Source organism: Alosa alosa, chromosome 7 (genome assembly GCF_017589495.1).
Source record: "Alosa alosa isolate M-15738 ecotype Scorff River chromosome 7, AALO_Geno_1.1, whole genome shotgun sequence".
Classification (NCBI taxonomy): Eukaryota; Metazoa; Chordata; class Actinopteri; order Clupeiformes; family Clupeidae; genus Alosa; species Alosa alosa.
Genome location: NC_063195.1, coordinates 11496359 through 11515988, shown reverse-complemented (window position 1 = coordinate 11515988; position 19630 = coordinate 11496359). Strand labels below are relative to the sequence as shown.

The following is a 19630-nucleotide window of genomic DNA, read 5'->3' as shown; positions in this document are numbered from 1 at the left end:
AGCACCCCCTGCTGGTAGGAGATAGATTTTTAAGATTTGTTATGTATATTTTTAAATAATTACTAATTCGCTGTCTGACATTATTTTTGTATGTGAAATGATGAGTAAAAAAGCAAAAAAGGGTTATGGATTGGTTTGAATATAGGCTACTAAAAATTAACAGTTATAGAGATCAACGTGAACGTGAGTCAGTTAGGCTACTGTAAGAACCGTAACGTGGTTTCAGCTATGTGATAGCGATCAAGTGTGTAGGCCTACGGTTGATATAGGCCTACATATTCTATGCGATTTACACGTTCAAAAAAGCAGGGATAAGCTGAAAGAAACTTTAATTGTGTTGTACAGTTTTGCAAAACCAATAAATTATAGCTAAGATAGATATTATTAGGACACATTCTTGCTGTGGAGATAACACACTTTAGGCTATTCAGGAATTATTTGCGAGATCATTGCAGCCTGATTATTAGCCTATATTTAAAGCCAAACATCTCTGGTGTGGTTTTGACGATCAGAAAAGTAATTTTCCTTAGCTATACTGAAATAGGCTAATGATGTCAAGTGCGCTTCTGTGGGGTTAGGGTGTCTGCAGTGGAGTCGGAGTGCTGTCGCGGAACATTGGAATTTGTGGTTGACCAGGACATTTCTAAAACTTCTCTCTATCATCCGCACACCGCGCTAAAATGGTGTATTTAGCAGTCAAAATCCGAGGGGAGAAATCGTCGGACATCCATTATTTTTGTTATTCAGCACCCCTGGTCAAAAACAGGTTCCCACGCGCCTGTGATGGTGTTGATAAAAATAAAGGGTTGATTAAAATAAGTCCTCTGTAATGTCAGCAGCAAGGAATTTGCATATCACCAGAGTTTGTCAAATCTAAAGTCGCACATCAATGCAAAGAAATAGTGTTGACATTGAGGGGAGTGTTGATTTATTTTCATTGTGTCCCCTAGGTTATATCTGTGGCCTGAAATAAAAATAAAAAAACTACTTTGAATTTATTTCCTCAGCATATTAGGTCATATCATAGATTATTTTGGCCATTATTTGAACAGTGAAAATAATAATAAAAGACTTTAATGTCACTAATGCTGATTATTTAATGATTCATTTGAATTTAAATATTTAAAATACTTTCACAGCCAAAATTATATATGTGATTAATTTAGATTAATTAATCACAGAGTATGTAATTCATTTGATTAATTTTTTTAATCGATTGGCAGCCCTAATTGTAACACATTCCCTTGAGGAAAGCTCAAGATTCATCTCTTAATGCACAATCACTATGCACAATAGCAAGGCGTTTGAAAAGTTACTAAAATGCATCCTGTGAACTGTGTTTGTTGTTATTTTTGTTTTGCAAAATACTGAAAAGCAAACATAGAGTACAATGAAGGCTATGGCTAAGGAGAAAGCAAACATAACCCGGCTATGGCTTGCATAAACTATGAGAGGGGTCTTCAATATGCTTGTGTGAGCCTTACTTTTACAACTACATGTGTATAGTTTGTATAGACTATGAGAAAGCCCTGAGAGTGGACAATCACATGGAGATACTGTCCACGTTTTGGTAAATGTCTTCATCCTGGGCGGTGTCGTAGGTATCTTCCTGAAATGAATCCATCTGGACGGCATTGCCATACTGGCAGTTCCCGTAGTCATCTTCCTCCTGCTGAGGAAATGAAGAGAGGATGAGGAGACTGCCATGCACTCCAAAATTACACGTAAGGGATAATGGACGACAAGGCTTTCGGTTAACAGAAATTAATGCACGTATGAGGTTGTAAAACGGCCCCAACACACAGTGGAGGGGCGTTTAAACCTAGTGTATTCATTTGTGTTAACTGAACGCCGTGGAGATTCCGCTTATTCCACTGTTGCCACATGCGTTTTTTTTTTTCATTTCATGTTATAATTCTGTTTTAATCGGTAATGTTTTTTTTTTTGTAGAACTACTTCTTTCCGACTCATGTCAACTAATTTCTCAACCTGCAGGACAAACTGCCGTTACTAGTTCTAAATGGATGGCTGCTATGGCCAAAGGACAGTCATTAGTTCCATCTCTCACGTTGACAAGTGGGCATATCCCAGGAACCTTATCTTTGAAACATTGCTATTTAGCTTACTACCATCCGACGTATTTTACAGTTCGGATGCAATGTGACAGTTCATTGAAATTTCACAATGAGTTCGGCGAAGTATTATATAAGTGTGATATGGCCAAAAAAACGGATCTATTTTTTATAGGTGTGCAAATAACATGTTAATATACACCTACACATTACGCATTCTAAAGAATGCAGGGAAATGGGAAATTCTACCAAGCAGTGGAATAAGTAAGGGATAACGGCCACCGAGGTGTCCTGTTATACAGAATTAATGGACGAGGGCGAGGGGTAAAGAACTCTGAGTTGCCTCCGCCCGAGTCCATTAATTCCATATTACTGGACACACCTCGAAGGCCGTTATCCCGCTTATCACCCGGTTGCCATTGTAAAGCAAAGGAAACACACGGTTCCGTTTAAAAAGAAACTCTTTAGTTCAGCTTTGTTGTACAACTTTCGTTGGCCCTATAACAGTGATAGCATGGACAGTTAGCTTGTTTACAATTGATTCCATTGTTGTGAAGCCTGCCTCCAGGCTCAACCGTCGTCCTACTATTCTGCCCTACAAAGGCAAAAGACCTTAACTCGCCAGAGTGTGAAACTGAGAAAAATGACTTTAACGTTTTTTTGTTGTCCAGCCAATTGTATGATAGGTAGGACACTGAAAATTTGCCAAGTAATTGTCATAATGAATACATGTATCTACATGAAAAACTTGACCTTGGACCCTTATTCGGAAGTTACTGTATTCTGCCTTTGCATTATCTGCAAAACAATAATGGGTCATACAAAGGCAAAATACCTTAACTTCTAATTTATTGACCATTTGGACTTTTATCACTCTATAGAAACATTTATATGATAACAATGATAGCCTTAAGATAACGTTTAGTGAGTTTTGTCTAGTAAGGCTTAATATTAGGCCTCCATCAACAGAATATCACAAAATACAAAATAATGAGAAGGCTACACTGGAACATTTTAAAACTTTATCGTTGTACTTAATTTAAGTAAAATAACACTTTAAGAGCCAGAAAACCAAAAAAACAGCCACAACATGATCCAAGCCAATGCCATTGGAAACGTATGCAATTACAGGAATTTTGCTACTCATGGACACATAATAATTTACTGTCTGTGTCGTATGGCGGCGAGGAGTCACACATTGATTGGATTTCTTTCTTGACAAATTAAAGGGACATCGACTTAAGGACATGCTGTGTAGTTTTGTTCGTATGGGAGTCAAATATTTTGCAACCAACACTGTCTAGCTTTAGCTAATAGCTTACTCATAGCGACACTTAAAATTGAATGACAACATCCGAACAACTGATGTTACGGGCTATGCCTTGGCTTACCCTCTGCTTTTTGAAGTTACGGCAAAAACAGCATCTTATTTTGATAAGAAAACAACAAAATTGACTCAAGATATTTGTCCACATGATAAAATTGATGCCCATTGTTCCAAAAATTACAAAAACTCATTTTTGATAAAATTGAAGTTACGGCCTTTTGCCTTTGCACGGCAGTATTGTTGTTATAGTTACCATTCATAAGCATTGATATGGAACGGCGATTAAATGTTTTTTTACCAGATCTACTTCATAGGTGTCCCGTTATTCAGAATTAAAAGCCACCCCGCCAGCCAATCAGAAAAGAGTACCTTCTTCTCTCTGGGTGATAATGGATATTATTAAACGGCTCTTCACAATGTAAGTAGAACACTCCATTGACATGAATGGGATTTCCCAAAGTTCTACCGGTCATTATTTTCGTCTAAGGACCTCTAAATAATGACCGCTGTCAATGGCAATGGATTTTCATTCAAAAGTGAAGGCAGACGGTTGATCAACTGTGATCAACCTATATGTTGAACTATTTGTTTCTCAGCAAAAGCCACAACGAAACGGTAACAAATACATGTAAAGAGACATATTGTGGAGTTTATTTTTTCGCTTTGGCAAGTAGCCGTATAATAAGTGGGATAATGTATAGAACGCCGGACATTATTGGGAAAAGTCCCTTCAGCGCGTCGGGGTCTCTACATTATCTTGAATTTCCCCTTGGGGATCAATAAGGTATCTATCTATCTATCTATCTATCCCTTACATTTTAACTCTTACTTCAGAATGATATTTATCTGGATATCTATCTTAGATATCTATTTATCTGTGAAGTTCCTAACAAAAAAATAAAGTACTTTGAATTTAATTAAATCTGAGTTACCTGGACGGCGTTGCCATACAAGGAAGGAGGAACGGATGATGATGATGGAAATGTTATGTTAAGGTAAAAAAAAAAAAAAAACTGTTATGGGTGCCTTTAACTGTCACTTTAGAATTAATCAGATGACCAATCATTGTCAGAATTAAAGGGATGGCCTGGAGTTAAAACAACCTATTTTTGGATGATAACAAGTTAATATTTTTGTTTGGGAGTAAAATTATGTTAATTGAAGGAGTTTTGAGCTAGTCCATTGTTTGTATTAGCATCAAAATGGTTTCTAGCCTGTAGCATGGGAATGGAGCAATGGCTATGTTCAAACCACAGACAAGGCTCAAAATAGTCTTACACTTCAAGGGTAGTGAGGATAGTGTCCTTTCAGACAAACCAACGTATTGTACACTTTGAAAGTGTACAGAGAGGTTATAAAAAATATTGTTTCCGAAGGCAGACGGTAGCGACAAATCTAGCCTGGGTGTTCCCATGCTGCCTTGCGCGCGATTTGATTCACGCTGCTAAGGCAGCCTGGAGACCATGGAGCAAATTTTCGCCTGAGATAGGGAACCAATCACAGAACAGGGGGAAAGCAAGACGATGATGAGCTATGCACAGACGCATTTGATAGACATCCGTGGCACCCAATAAACAGATCTGGGCATTTCTTTTTCAAATACGAGAAAATGAACGTTTGGTTTCCAGACCACGTCTCATTGAGAAGTGGTGGCGCTAGCCAGGCTACGACAAATCAGTATTTGATAAGCAACTTCTTCCAGCATTGTGCAGATCTGAATGTGATGCATGTTTGTACTATACGATTCAGCCAGATCTGTGCAGCGCTGTAATCAGTCAGAAATGACATTGATGTGTGCTAAATGCTAATCGTCACTTCAAAATGACTGATGAGTGTTAAAGGTGCTCTAAGTGATGCCGGGCGTTTTTTAGGTTAAAACATTGCAACATATGTTACATATGTCACTTACTGCAAACATCACCAACCGCTAGCTGTCTGTGTCCTGGATACACTGTAAAAAACGCGATCTCTGTGGACAGCCCAGGCTCCAAAAGCGGCAACAAAAACAACCTGGGCAAACCTAGCCCATAAAAACATAAACTGTTCCGGCAAATCACAGATGACATGCACATTTAGGAGAGTTTCAATTGCATGGGAGCAGCATGGGAAGAAGGGGGAGGAAGTAGCGAGCTAACTCTCTGTTTTGTTTGAAAGTCAACAGAGGTGACGTTACCCAGCATCGCTTAGAGCACCTTTAACTATCGCATCAGAGTGACATTGAGGATTTAACTTACTGTCACTTGGGAATGACACTGATGAGAGTTAACCATCACTTCAGAATGGCATTGGCAAGTCTTAACTGTCACTTGGGAAATGACACTGATGAGAGTTAACCATCACTTCAGAATGGCATTGGCAAGTCTTAACTGTCACTTGGGAAATGACACTGATGAGAGTTAACCATCACTTCAGAATGGCATTGGCAAGTCTTAACTGTCACTTGGGAAATGACACTGATGCGAGTTAACCATCACTTCAGAATGGCATTGGCAAGTCTTAACTGTCACTTGGGAAATGACACTGATATGTGTTGCTGTCACCTCTGGGTCTGATGTCTTGTCTCCCTCATCATCAGACTCCTCTCCAGATTCAGACTCATCGGCCCTTTCCTTCCTTTTCCACCAGCGGCTGTTGTCATTGAAGCAAACAAATGGGCACAGAGATGTTCAGATTCACGGTCATGTTTTTATTTATTTTTTTTCATCTAGTGTTCATATAGCAAATACATACTATTTATATGATGTAAACCTGATCATGAAGAGGGCACAACTGAAGAGGATCACAACTCCAGAGGCCATAGAAAGTCCCACTGAGACAGTCATTAGACAACTGCATTCGTCTGAGGAAGAGGGACATGCCTTGTATAAGACACCAGTGGCAGATAGATAGATAGATAGATAGATAGATTGATTGATTGATTAATGGGTGCAAGACAGAGTTCTGATACCTGCTATTTTGATGAACATGTCAGTAGAGTTCTCTGTTCCAACTTCATTCCTGGCCTCACAGTAGTATTGTCCAGCAATCTCCAAGTTGACATTTTTGATGCTGTACTGCTGTCCTGATCCTAGTGAATGGTTTATGTTCTTCTTGAACCAGGTGTAGCTGTCCACTGGCGGATTGGCGTCGCTGATGCAGGCCAAGGTGACTGAACTACCTTTGAGAATAGCACCTGAAGGGCGCACAAACACCAAGACATCCTTTGGAGGATCTGGGAGTAAAAACGAGATATGAGGTCACACCGTCACTTAACTGCAAAATGTCTGCACCGTTTCCTCTCAGAGAATTTATTGCAGTGTCTAGAATAGTCTACTATATCAAGATTCTCTTCCGGCAGTGATGCAGTGAACCTGTTGTTTTTGAAAATCGACTCTTTGGGATGTCCATCACTTGTGCATCGACTTATGCATACACAGCTATGGAAAAAAATCTGATGTCATCATATGGCTGCTTAGCGACATTCGAATGAGTTGACAGGCATATTACATTTGCAGTGGTTTCTTAATTTTGAATATGACGGTCAACTCATTTGAATGTCATTCAGGAACCGTAGGTTGACAGGTTTGATGGAGATGGTATTTAGAGGCTTTTGCCTTTTAGAATGAAATTATGTGTTATGTGGTATGTTTGTGTTTTGTACGCCATTCTTGAATAGAGGGGAAAAAGGATTGCAAAAAAACTATGCATTTAAGTGTTGGGGGAAGATCACACAGTTACAAAACAGCATGTTTTTAAAAGTTTCATTAAAAACCCTTTAGTTTTTGTTCATTTTCATGTCAAAACCATGAAAAGGAACATATTTATAACATCAAACGACAATAGAATGAGAAAAAAAGTTGGTAATATCTTTCACAATTACTTTCAGATAAATATAAGTTTCAAGAGCACAAAATCTGAATGTTGTAACTTTTGATCTAAGGAAAATAGAAACAAACTTGAATCTGTTTTGTAAACTTTAACTGCTTGGTAGATGTGTTTTGTAGAGATAAAGTTTTATTTTTTACCCTAGATGTTAACATGCACGTGATCTTCCCCATTTGTATTGTATTGTATTGGTATAATTGCTGGACTCACAAGTGATGCTGATCTTCAGGGGTGGGGATTGCAGATCCTCATAGCCTTTGAGAGCACAGGTGTACCTGCCCTCATCATTGCTGCTGAGGGAACTAAGATGGAGTGTCTGATCGGTCTGACCTATTACCACCTGGCCGCCCTTCTGCCAGACAAACTTGTCGCTGCCGCTCAGAGTGCAGTTGCTGAAGCAGGTCAGAGTTACCGCCTTTCCCTCTCTCAGGTGACCAGGCGTTCGCACCTGGAGATCTAAAGGGGGTTTTAAGTTGTAAAACACATTGGGTTTGGATAATAAATACAATAAATATTATTTGTTTTTCTGTTGGATGAGAAAGTAAACTTATAGAGTTATAAGTAAACACACAAACAATAATAAAACATGTCATCATATAAATATATAGATGAATCTCTAATATGTTTCTTGAAAAATGACCAAAAAGTGCTGAAAACAGACATTCTAAATCTGCTCTTATTGTGTCTGGCTAAACCATGTTGGATGTAAAACACTTCCACCCATTATTGTTACTATGTGAAACAAAATGTGAAAACAAAATGTCTGAATTTCCCCTTGGGGATCAATAAAGTATCTATCTATCTATCTATCTATCTATCTTTCTATCTATATAAAAACTAGCTGTTCTGTCTTTTCATCCTGGGCAACAGTTACAGTATGGCTGAAAAACAAACGTGTTTGGTTATTTCTATTGATATGTATTTGCTTCTTTGCATCTGTGTGTTTACTTTATGAAAATATTGCCAGAGACCAATGTTGCATGTCCCTGTAAAATTGTGTTTACTTGATTTGTTTTAATATTAATGGGCCCATCCTCTTTAATTTTTCCCCCTTCGGTTTTGACTTTTGTTCTTAGTGTGATGACGGACAGTCAATGTTTGTGTGATTTTGTTTTGCTTTCCATAAAATGTGGAAATCCCAATAATAAAAAAACAAAAATCGGGAGTATGTTGCAACCGTTTTAGAAAAAGCGGGCTTTTTTGTCATAACACACAATGCCCCCTAACTGTTTAAAAATACCCTGTAACCACATGGCCTATTTCTTACTTATATCAGTCACAGTCTCATCTTGCACAGCGGGGTGGGTGACCTGTGATAATATTTACCAGTTAGCGTCAGGTTCACTCCCGGCCTTCCCGTCCACTTCTGCTTCTGCTGCTGGGTGATCACCCTGCAATAGTACTTCTGCTGCGTGTCCACCGCAGTCACGTTAGCCAAGTGGAGGGTGCACTGGCGGCTCATGTCCCCACGATCCACACGCACCCTGCCCTCGTATCTGGGGTCTGTAGAGACAGGCTCTTCGCCGAACTCCTGCACTGTCCAGAAGGCACTCGTAACGCTGAGGTTGGCCGGGTACGTGTAGTTGCAGATCATGGTCACATCTGATCCTCTTAAGACACAGAGATCCCGACTCGGGGAGTAGGTCAGGTTCCACCCCTTATGGTTGCCAGCCGTAACACCTTAAGCACACAGCAAACACGTGACTGCTCTTAACAGCTAAACATGCAGTGCATCTATTGCTCTGGTATCAAAATTCATTAGACAAATAGTCTATTTTAGTTGATAAGTTAGTTAGGGGGTTTATAATGGCAGCCGGTTTTGCCGGTGGGTTGCTGGTTCGAGCCCCGACCAGTGGGCCACGGCTGAAGTGCCCTTGAGCAAGGCACCTAACCCCTCACTGCTCCCCGAGTGCCGCCGTTGTAGCAGGCAGCTCACTGCGCCGGGATTAGTGTGTGCTTCACCTCACTGTGTGTTCACTGTGTGCTGTTTGTGTTTCACTAATTCACCGATTGGGTTAAATGCAGAGACCAAATTTCCCTCACGGGATCAAAAAAATATGTATACTTATACTTAATTATTGTTGTTCTCACTTGTAAACATCCAAACATCACAAGTGCTCTTTTGAAATCAGTAGCTACAACCATAATAAAAAATCTCATTGCTTGTACTTATTTTCTTTTTTTTTCTTATTTGTACCTGTCTAAAAAAACCTATGACTTGGTAGTTATAGCACACAGGAAAATATCAACACCCAGTATATACTGGCTACTTACCTTGGACCACAAATATAATGACCAGATAAGGAAAGAGTGTGTGTTCCATCATCATGTCAGTCACCTTCCAGATATAATAATGAGAGGGCATTATTAATTATTTAAGTTTATACAATTATGTGAAAATGTCACCAAACATAGGACACACTAGCTCTTCTAGAAAAAGTTCAGTAGAACTAGCTTGTTAAATACTGAATAAAAATAATTCAACAATTAAACTGTAGTAAAATCAATCCATTTTAACTCTTCATATGATAAATTTAAGTTTACAGTTTTATATTTTGATAAGTTTACAGTTTTATATTTTGATCAACTCAAAACTTCTCTTACCGTGTTTAGCTGCTGTCGTTTCACTGTTAATTTGCCGAAATGGTGAATGAGGAACAACCAGACTCCACTGACCTCATAAATCTGACCACTTGTGTGGTCACCACAGGTTACAGCACGGGAGCAAACCTCATGTCCACTCTGGTCCAGAATTAAGAGTCTTTAATGACCACTTGTGTAGTCACCACAGGTTACAGTACGGGAGCAAACCTCATGTCCACTCTGGTCCAGAATTAAGAGCCTTTAATGTCCCCAGCGGGGGTACAGTAATTGCCTGTGTATTAGCCACATTGTGTATAAGCCACAGGACAGTGTTTTATGTGAGTTAAAAGAAACAAAACCTTATTAATGCTATATTATGTCCCATCCACACAGCACATATATCATATGACATGTAACACATACTGTATATCCCATCCACACAGCACAATATAGCATAAGACATATAACACATACTGTATATCCCATCCACACAGCACAATATAGCATAAGACATATAACACATACTGTATATGCCATCCACACAGCACAATATAGCATAAGACATATAACAAATACTGTATATGCCATCCACACAGCACATATAGCATAAGACATATAACACATACTGTATGTCCCATCCACACAGCACATATAGCATAAGACATATATCATTGTTACGCTCATGGCACAACACAAAAGAGGCTGGCAACAAATTCCAATTATAAATAAATTATATTTATTTAAAGTGATTTAGAATGAATGGATATGTCTAGGGGGGGAAATTAAGTGTATGGATGCGTGTTGGCCATATGTAAGTGAGTAGTGGTTTGCAGTGCGGTGTGTCAAAAATGTGTCTGAACGGTGGGAGAGAGAGAGAGAGAGAGAGAGAGACAAGGGATGGCGACGATATATAGGCCTACACCAGCGCCAGGTGAGGCCAATCTCCCTTAATTAGTCTCCCCACTGCAAGCCGGCAACCTGCCCGTGTGGCCACCATGGAAAACGGCAGACGGCCCGTAGGGGGAGCAGAGGGGCTTATTGTGTCAGAGGATTCATATGATTTAAACTAGCTTACATAGGCAGTTTAGATTTACATACAAGTTGGTACAATAATTGCAAACAATCTATATTATATTTTACCACGTCTGCTCACAGACCACTTGGGATAGATTGCGGACCACCAGTGGTCCCACACTCCCACACAGTGGTCCACACTTTGAGAAACACTGATGTAACACATACTGTATGTCCTATCCACACAGCACATATAGCATAAGACATATAATATGTAACATAATCCCATCCCCATTCAAAACAAATATATCACATTGAGCCATATATTGTCTGAAAGCATGTATCCTTAAGATATGAACTAACATGGGTTTTGACATTTCCCTCCCTCCTCATGGCTTGGCTGCCCATGCACATTTTTGTCATGCACTACCTGTACATTGAGTTCTACTAAGCTTCAGCTATGAGTCCCAGGTGTCCTTCATGCATGTTTTGTGTTATAGACAATTATAGCTATCACAAAATAACAATAACGTTTGTTATTGTTGGCACCAATCGGCCCGAAAATGGGCTTCTGGTACACCCAGTTATAACTTTAAATTTTGCATCCATCTCTTTAGCTGTAAGATCCAGTCAGTGTATAAGTTCAGAATAGTTACATATGTGACTGCTTATTGACTGAATGTTGGTGTATTTTTGGGAAAAAACCACTGTGATCTTTTCTTTACAGTAAGCAATCAGAAACACCTGTAACTTCATCTGTGTCAAGTCAAGTTTATTATACAGCACATTACATACACAGGTCATTCAATGTGCTTCACATAAACAAAAGCAAACAGTAACAACTACTGAAGGCATAGAAGGGCAATAGTCAAAAAATACTTTACGTAAAACACAAAAGGTAATATAGCACATAAAAGCATAAAAGGACAATAGTTTAAACGTGTTTAAAAAGTAATAACTAAAACACATAATACAGCATAAAATGATTACTCGGTGTTAATGATCCTAGTCAAACACATCGTGGACAGCAGCACTCTATGGAGATTCTTGAAGAAGGCCCAAAATGTGCGTGCACACATACTTTTCCTTTCAGCGCCAAAATTCCTGACCACAGGGCTCGATAGTTCCCCTGGTGGAGTATTAACACCCACATAGTTAAGACTCAGAGTTTCAGAGAAAGCCGTTAGAGCTGTAGCTCTCGAGCCGTAAAGAATGAGCCGTTCCACTCTTACTCTGCCTGAGTCTCTGTCTACTGAGTTAGAATGACAGCACAACTACTTCAGAGAATCCCCCTTTGACAAACTAAGGACAGCAATAGTACTACAAAGAACAATAGTATTCATCCCAAAGAGTGCACTGTGAACTGAGCAATGAGGAGACCACATACCGCACTCAGACATGTTACAAAGAACTACATTTAACAGACAATCACAAAGCAGTAGATATTCACATCCATGATGTTGTGACACACTTACCCATAACCCATGGGTTAGAATCTGGCCTACTGGCCTATCGATTACAATTAGCTAAAATACTTTACCAGATTCAGAAATGTGCAAGTCATCAATTCAAGTCACCCAGTGTACAGCAGTGCTGTGCATGCACACATTTGCTACCTTTCAGGGCTCGATCATGATGCTGTCACCAGTGTTGCCAGCATTGTCTAGCAATAATAGTTTTCAAGCATGACATTGCATAACATTACACTCAGTTAACATCACAAGCTGCTGCTGCACCGCACCAATAGCTTATCATCATGACTTCCCGACAGTGGCGGACATTACTTGAGTACATTTACTCATTTACTGTACTTAAGTCGCTTTTTCATGTATCTGCTACGCTATGTTATTGTTATATCCACTATTTACTGTACCTTGTTGACCCCTTTTCACAACATTGATATTACCATAACTGACCTCATGACGCTATCGAGCAAATAATGATAAACAATGACAGATAGATATTATTACATTACATTATACAATGATATACAATGTTAGATGCATAATGCACTATTTACTGTACCTTGTTGACCCCTTTTCACAACATTGATATTACCATAACTGACCTCATGACGCTATCGAGCAAATAATGATAAACAATGACAGATAGATATTATTACATTACATTATACAATGATATACAATGTTAGACAATCTGACACTATCAAACACAAAAGGGAACGTCTTGATTTGGTCCGAAAGTGTAAAGCATTCAACAAAGCAAAAAATGGTTACTTTTAAGTATCTAAGATAAGATATCATATTAGGCTGTTTTTAGTTCTTTCTACATACAAAAATTCTTAGTTGATTTTGTCCTTGAATGAAGGAGAAAGGCTCAATGTATGCCTATGTCTGTGCCGAATCATTTCAACAATAGTAAATGCAACTGTATTAGTCGTAATACATTTCAGGACTTTTACTTTCGATACTTAAGTACATTTGAAGGCAAGTACTTTTGTACTTCCACTCAAGTGGAAATGTAAAAGGAGGACTTCTACTTTTACTGAAGTAACATTTGACCATGTGTATCTCTACTTTCACTCAAGTACATGATTTGTGTACCACTGCTTTGTCCACCACTGCTTACCGATGCATTACTGTCAGTGACTGGCACTGTGTGTTAATTTGCGGCACAATTGAATGGGACAATGGAAATGCAGACCGAAAGAAAAAAACAAAAAAAGTTTCCTTTGTGACTTAAAATGGCAACTTTGATCTCATCTGAAAGTTGGTTCCAGAGCTGAACGGCAGAGCACATAAAAAGCTGCTCCACCATGTTTAATTATACAGTAAGAGTAGGTTTTACTAATGAAAGGAGGAGAAAAATATATATCCCCGACATGAAGATACGTCGGGCTATCCTGACTTGAAAGGAGTGAGCAGGCTGGTTCTCCTGTTGATCATGTGTGAACAATAGACAAATAGGGTGAAGAGTTCACCTGACAGTTTTAACTGCTCTTAAATACCAATACCATGACAAAAAGTATTATTTAATCTGACTCCATTTTTAATAACTTCTTGTATCTATTACCAAGTAACTGGTTTATCGGCTATGGCAGAGCATGGCATGGCATACTAGGACTTAAAGATATATGACTGTTGGTTAAAAGCAACAATTTATTAGGCATTAAGCTTGAAAAGGTAATCAATATCAATGTAAAAGTAACTCAGGTAGGTAAAACATAACAAAGCAACAAAAGGAAACTTAACTAATACCACAAACTTAAACTTAACAAATGAACAAGTTAGAATAACAGATACACCAGATGAAACAGTATACCAAATAATAAGATTGCAAACCCAACTATTAAAGAAATGGGTAACACTTTACAGTAAGGGTACATGAATTATCATGGAGACAAAGATAGGGGGAGAGAGAGAGACAGAGAGGTCAGCCTAAGCTTCCCCCAACAGCCTTATAGAAGAGAAACAGAGCAGAAGAGACCGAGTTGAGGACCATCTCCGATTTTATCATTCACCTGGGCCTCTTATCTAATCCCAAGGTGAATCCCATACCTATAGGGTAGTTCTTAATCTACAACTATGCACAAATATGTTCAATTGTGATGAAACCATGATCAGACTGTTGTTCACATTACAAGTATCGATTCAAGACCAAACATGGATGTGTACTATTCACAACATACATTTACAGAGGTTTTAGAAATGGCCACCAACTTTCCACTCTATGGAGGAAAGAGATGAGACCACAGAAGTTGCTTGGCAGGGGGCCGGGAATTCATGGTCAAAACCAGCTAAGACAATAGTGAATAACACATACCCGCATAGATGTGCAATAGGCATCTATCTATAAAGCAAGATGCGTCTGTGTGTCTGTGGCACGCATATCTTGCTGACCGTTTGTCAGACTGACCTAAGATTTCGTATGTGGCACAAAGGTGTGCACTCTCGATTTTGAAGATTTTTGAATGCATATTTCAAAATATGCTTATTTACGTAGGATGTTTATTCCTGCACTGCACTGGTTCCAAGGGGACCAGTTTCAGGGGAGCTCCACCCCATGGGTCGTGTACTATGATCGTATACTGACAGGTCTCACTTTGATGATGGTCAGTCGCAATTTAAAAAACGGATTACTCGGGAACCGCTTGTGGGTTAAGATGCAAGATGATTATCATGTCTGACCTCAACAATAAAGACTCACTGTATGCAGTTTGCTTACATAAAATGATTAAGCGGATTTTGCAACAACACGGCAACAAACACAGGTATGTAGTAGTGACCACTCAAAATAAAAGTATGTGCAATAAACTGACGCTTCGAATAGCTCAGACTACTTTGGACTTAAGACTTTGACTAAACAAACGACAATTCCAACTGCAAGGTCCCAAATTAAAACGAGCAATAAGCTAATGCCACATAGCTAGAGAACAGTGGCAGACTGAGCGACGTCACTCATGCTAAAGACTGTTTTTGAGTCACATCGTTGCAAATTTCAAACAATGATGCATCATTCCACAAAATGGTTTGTCTTCAGTATTAGGAAGTTATTCAGTAAAGTAAACTTTATACACATTTAGCCCTAACTCAAAACAGAGGCCACATTAATTATAGGCTAATATATTATAATATTCAGTTCATAATTGAATGCTTAGTTGGAATGATGCTTCCCTATCCTATTTTTAAAGCAGGCATACCTGTGGGCATGTAATTGGGCTACGGGTTTTCTTCAGGAATGGCATGATTGAACGGGCACTGCACTAGTTCTTTAAAAATGCAAAAGGGCTGGCCAAAAAGATTGGTCTTACACTAACAAGTATTTCTCCTGAAAGGTCTGGAAAATGTGCACTGCTGAAGCATGTCAGATAGGTAATTTGGTCCCGTTCCATATAGTAATTTATAAACAAGCAGAATTCTTAAAATCAAATATATCGGCGCAATGTATGATTTCCAGCCGTCTTATTTGCTATTGTGGAACTATTTTTTCAGACACCTCACAACCGTGTATAAACTTCCGCTCAATATTTGAACCTGAAGTATAGGCGGTGGCGCAGTAATATGGCCAGGGCCGGAGTGGGGCCACTTTTCAGCCCGGGAGTTTCAGGTCCAAGACCGGCCCACTTTTTTAGTGGTGGTGGAAATTGGATAAATAAAACAACAGTTCCGCTCTTACTATCCTGTAGTTTAGAAATAAACCATTAAATGTAACCCACAATTCCACTGAGAGGCATATTGAACTATTGTTTACATGTTTTTTCTGCATGGGTCAGCTATCATGTTGTTGTTTGGTGATTTACTCCTTTACTACACCCACTTCTGAGCAAACAAGGCATATAGGTTGATCATGTAGCCTACTGCCGTCATATACTGGTCTTTCTTACATTAAATAACTTTAATTCATATGGTTAACTCTATTATCCTTTCTACTAGTCTAGTTATAGCTAATTTCGGGCTCATCATTTTCAGCTGTTTTTAGGCCTAGGCTACTGCATACACAGATCAAGCTTGAGATTTGTTATCCATATTTGCATAATATTTGCAAAGTATATGAATCGCCATATTGGATGATACAAAAAGGCTAATATTTTAATTAATTTAATATGTTGCTTGCGAATAGGTTGACAACGCTACAACGTCCAGTATTAGCCCAATAATTATGCCGCTAATAATCATGGCTATGTCTCTTTACCAGTTGCCACTTATGTCTGTCCGGAAGCTGTATCTGGAAGCTTGGCACATTTGGCAGCATTTTCCCTCAATACTTTTCGTCTTTTTTACCTTTTCAGTCCCTCATGGCCTCTTCGTACCATCCATCCTCCCTGACGCTTATCACCAGGGTAGGGCCGGCCCGGCTATGGTATCTGAGAAAACTGTTTAGAAATGACGGGCTATATGGACCCAACCAACTCTTCTTGGGAGGGGAGAACAACCCATGCAGAGGCTGCGGTGTTAGGCATAGAATGTGAACGTGTGTAGCCAACTTTAAGAGAAGCTAGATCAACGTGGCAAATGTCAATATTTTTCCCTCGACCGGCCCAAAAGTGAATTCTCCTGATTACCCACTCCGGGCCTGAATATGGCGCAACGTGCAACGAGTCTTCTAACAGAAATCAATGGGATTTTTTACGAAATGCCAAATAAAACACGACAGAAACTGTATTTCGCTACGCTACTTGTTTAGGAACATCAACGAACACCACTAACTACTCGGTGAGTTGCACAGTTTTGAAAACAAACGTTAAGGGTTGTTTTAGGACATGTTTCAGTATGCCTGTTGGCAGCCACTCTGAGTAGTCAAAGGCAATTCAAAACGAGTCAGAAAAGTCGAGACAGGACCAATCGTCAAAATTTCGGTGTCCACCACTCTAGTTCATCCAAAACAAACCAGAAAGGGGACTCAAAGTGCTAAATACCGGAATTTTCCTTTAAGTATTGGAGTAATGTGGTCAGTTATTTTAGTTTTCGTGACAACCCTAGCCCCTCCATTTTTTGTAATCTGAAGCTGTTTGATAGTCTTTTTAGGAAGGCCTGTGAACAGTCCCTTGCAGTAATCAATTCTCTCCTGTGTGAATACGCTGGTGGATTATGAGACTTCCTTTTATAGTGAAACTCTTGTCACATTGTGAACAGTGGTACTGCTTCTCTCCTGTATGTATATGCTGGTGAATATTGAGATGCGCCATTCGATTGAAACTCTTGTCACATTGTGAACAGTGATACGGCTTCTCTCCTGTATGTATACGCTGGTGAATATTGAGATACGCCATTTCACTGAAACTCTTGCCACACTGGGAGCATTGGTACGGCCTTTCTCCTGTATGTATACGCTGGTGTTTCTTGAGTGCTCCCGCACTACTAAAACTCTTGCCACATTGTGTGCATGAGTAGGGCTTCTCTCCTGTATGTATACGCTGGTGAATATTGAGACGCGCCATTTCATTGAAACTCTTGCCACACTGGGAGCAGTGGGACGGCCTCTCCTCTGAATGTGTGCGCTGGTGTTTCTTGAGTGGTCCCGCATGACTACGCTGGTGTTTCTTGAGTGCTCCCGCACTACTAAAACTCTTGCCACATTGTGTGCATGAGTAGGGCTTCTCTCCTGTATGTATACGCTGGTGAATATTGAGACGCGCCATTTCATTGAAACTCTTGCCACACTGGGAGCAGTGGTACGGCCTCTCCTCTGAATGTGTGCGCTGGTGTTTCTTGAGTGGTCCCGCATGACTAAAACTCTTGCCACACTGTGTGCATGAGTAGGGCTTCTCTCCTGTGTGAATACGCTGGTGGATTTTGAGACTTCCTTTTTCAGCGAAACTCTTACCACATTGGGCACAGGGGTACGGCCTCTCTCCTGTATGTATACGCTTTACGTGTATATTGAGATGCCCCATTTGATAGAATCTCCTGTCACATTGGGTGCAGTGGTATGGCTTTTCTCCTGTGTGAAAGCGCTGGTGTATTTTGAGGTCACTCATATACTTGAATGTCTTGTCACATTGGGAGCACTGGTACAACATTTCTCCTGTATGTATACGCTTGTGTACTTTGAGTCTCCCCTCTTGATTGAATCTCTTGTCACATTGAGTGTATTTCTCTGCCGTCTGACTGGTCAGGTGACATTGCTGTTCAGCTTCTGTTTGATCAGAACCATGAGAAAAGACAAATATATGAGCATACAAAAAAACAACAACATGCATTTCTTAAATCATTTTTTGTCTTCATCAGTGTGAAATATACAGTATGTATTTACCAATGAGGCAGATGCCACACACCAACATCTAGACACACAAACACAATGGTTGCCTATAGCAACACTGTCTGCTCTGAAAGATATACATTAGAGCCTGTTCTCCTGTGACATATCCCTGCATCTAGGCATATAATACACAGAAACACAGGTTTCTGTCTGGTCATCTATGGAATATCAAGGACATTTGGAAACTCTATTCCAGACATGGAAAGTCAGGGAATTTCATCATTGTTGGGGAAAAAGTCATGGAATACCAGGGAATTTTGTTGTAAATCTACTTGCCAAAATAAATGAATACAAATAAATTACCACGCAAGATTGGTTATATCTGGTTATTAGCTTTTCTGTGTGCTTGAGTAGTTTTGGTCAGCCCAACATTGCTTATTGCCGAATCATCTCCCGCACAAAAAATAAAAAAGATTCTTGAACGCTATGTGGCTGCTCTGAAATCTTTGATCAGTATATTGTACCAATTGATTCATTATATTGTAGGTCATGGATTTTTTTTGTCAGGGAAAAGTCATGGAATTTTACATTTTACTTAGAGTAAAAAGTATCAAACAGTGCAATGCTATCCCTTGGACTATTTCTTCACAATTACTGAGTTAAACATACATAGTGGTGTCCCATAAGGATATTGTTAATTTGACATGTTTAATCTGTTAAGAGGCAAAGAGGCATAAACAGTCTAAATTCTGCCCCCGACCTGCAATGCTCGGTGATCCAGAAAAACAGTTGTTGAAAAGTTGAGAGTTTCCCTAAAACTAAAAGTTGCCTTTGAGAAAAGTTGCATTTGAGCAGACTTTTTTATGTGCAGGTTAAAAGTAGCACATACATCTTTTTTTGGAATATGTTGCAAGGCTCAAAATGCATATATGTCTTTATTTTTGAAAAGACAATAAAATTAATAATCTAAAACATCAGATCGCTTTTAAGTGCAATACACACCAAAAAAATGTTTTTCAGATCACTGTTTTCAGTTTTAATTTAAATTTAAGACTTTGTCCCAACTTTTTTTTCTATTTTGAGGTAACTTAACAGTTGTGCAGATGTTAAT

At 39.3% G+C, this 19630-nt stretch overlaps 1 pseudogene; it reads right to left on the bottom strand.

Annotated features, from left to right (window-relative positions):
• The window catches only part of LOC125297056, a 321071-nt pseudogene that overhangs the window by 268390 nt on the left and 33051 nt on the right, over positions 1-19630 (bottom strand).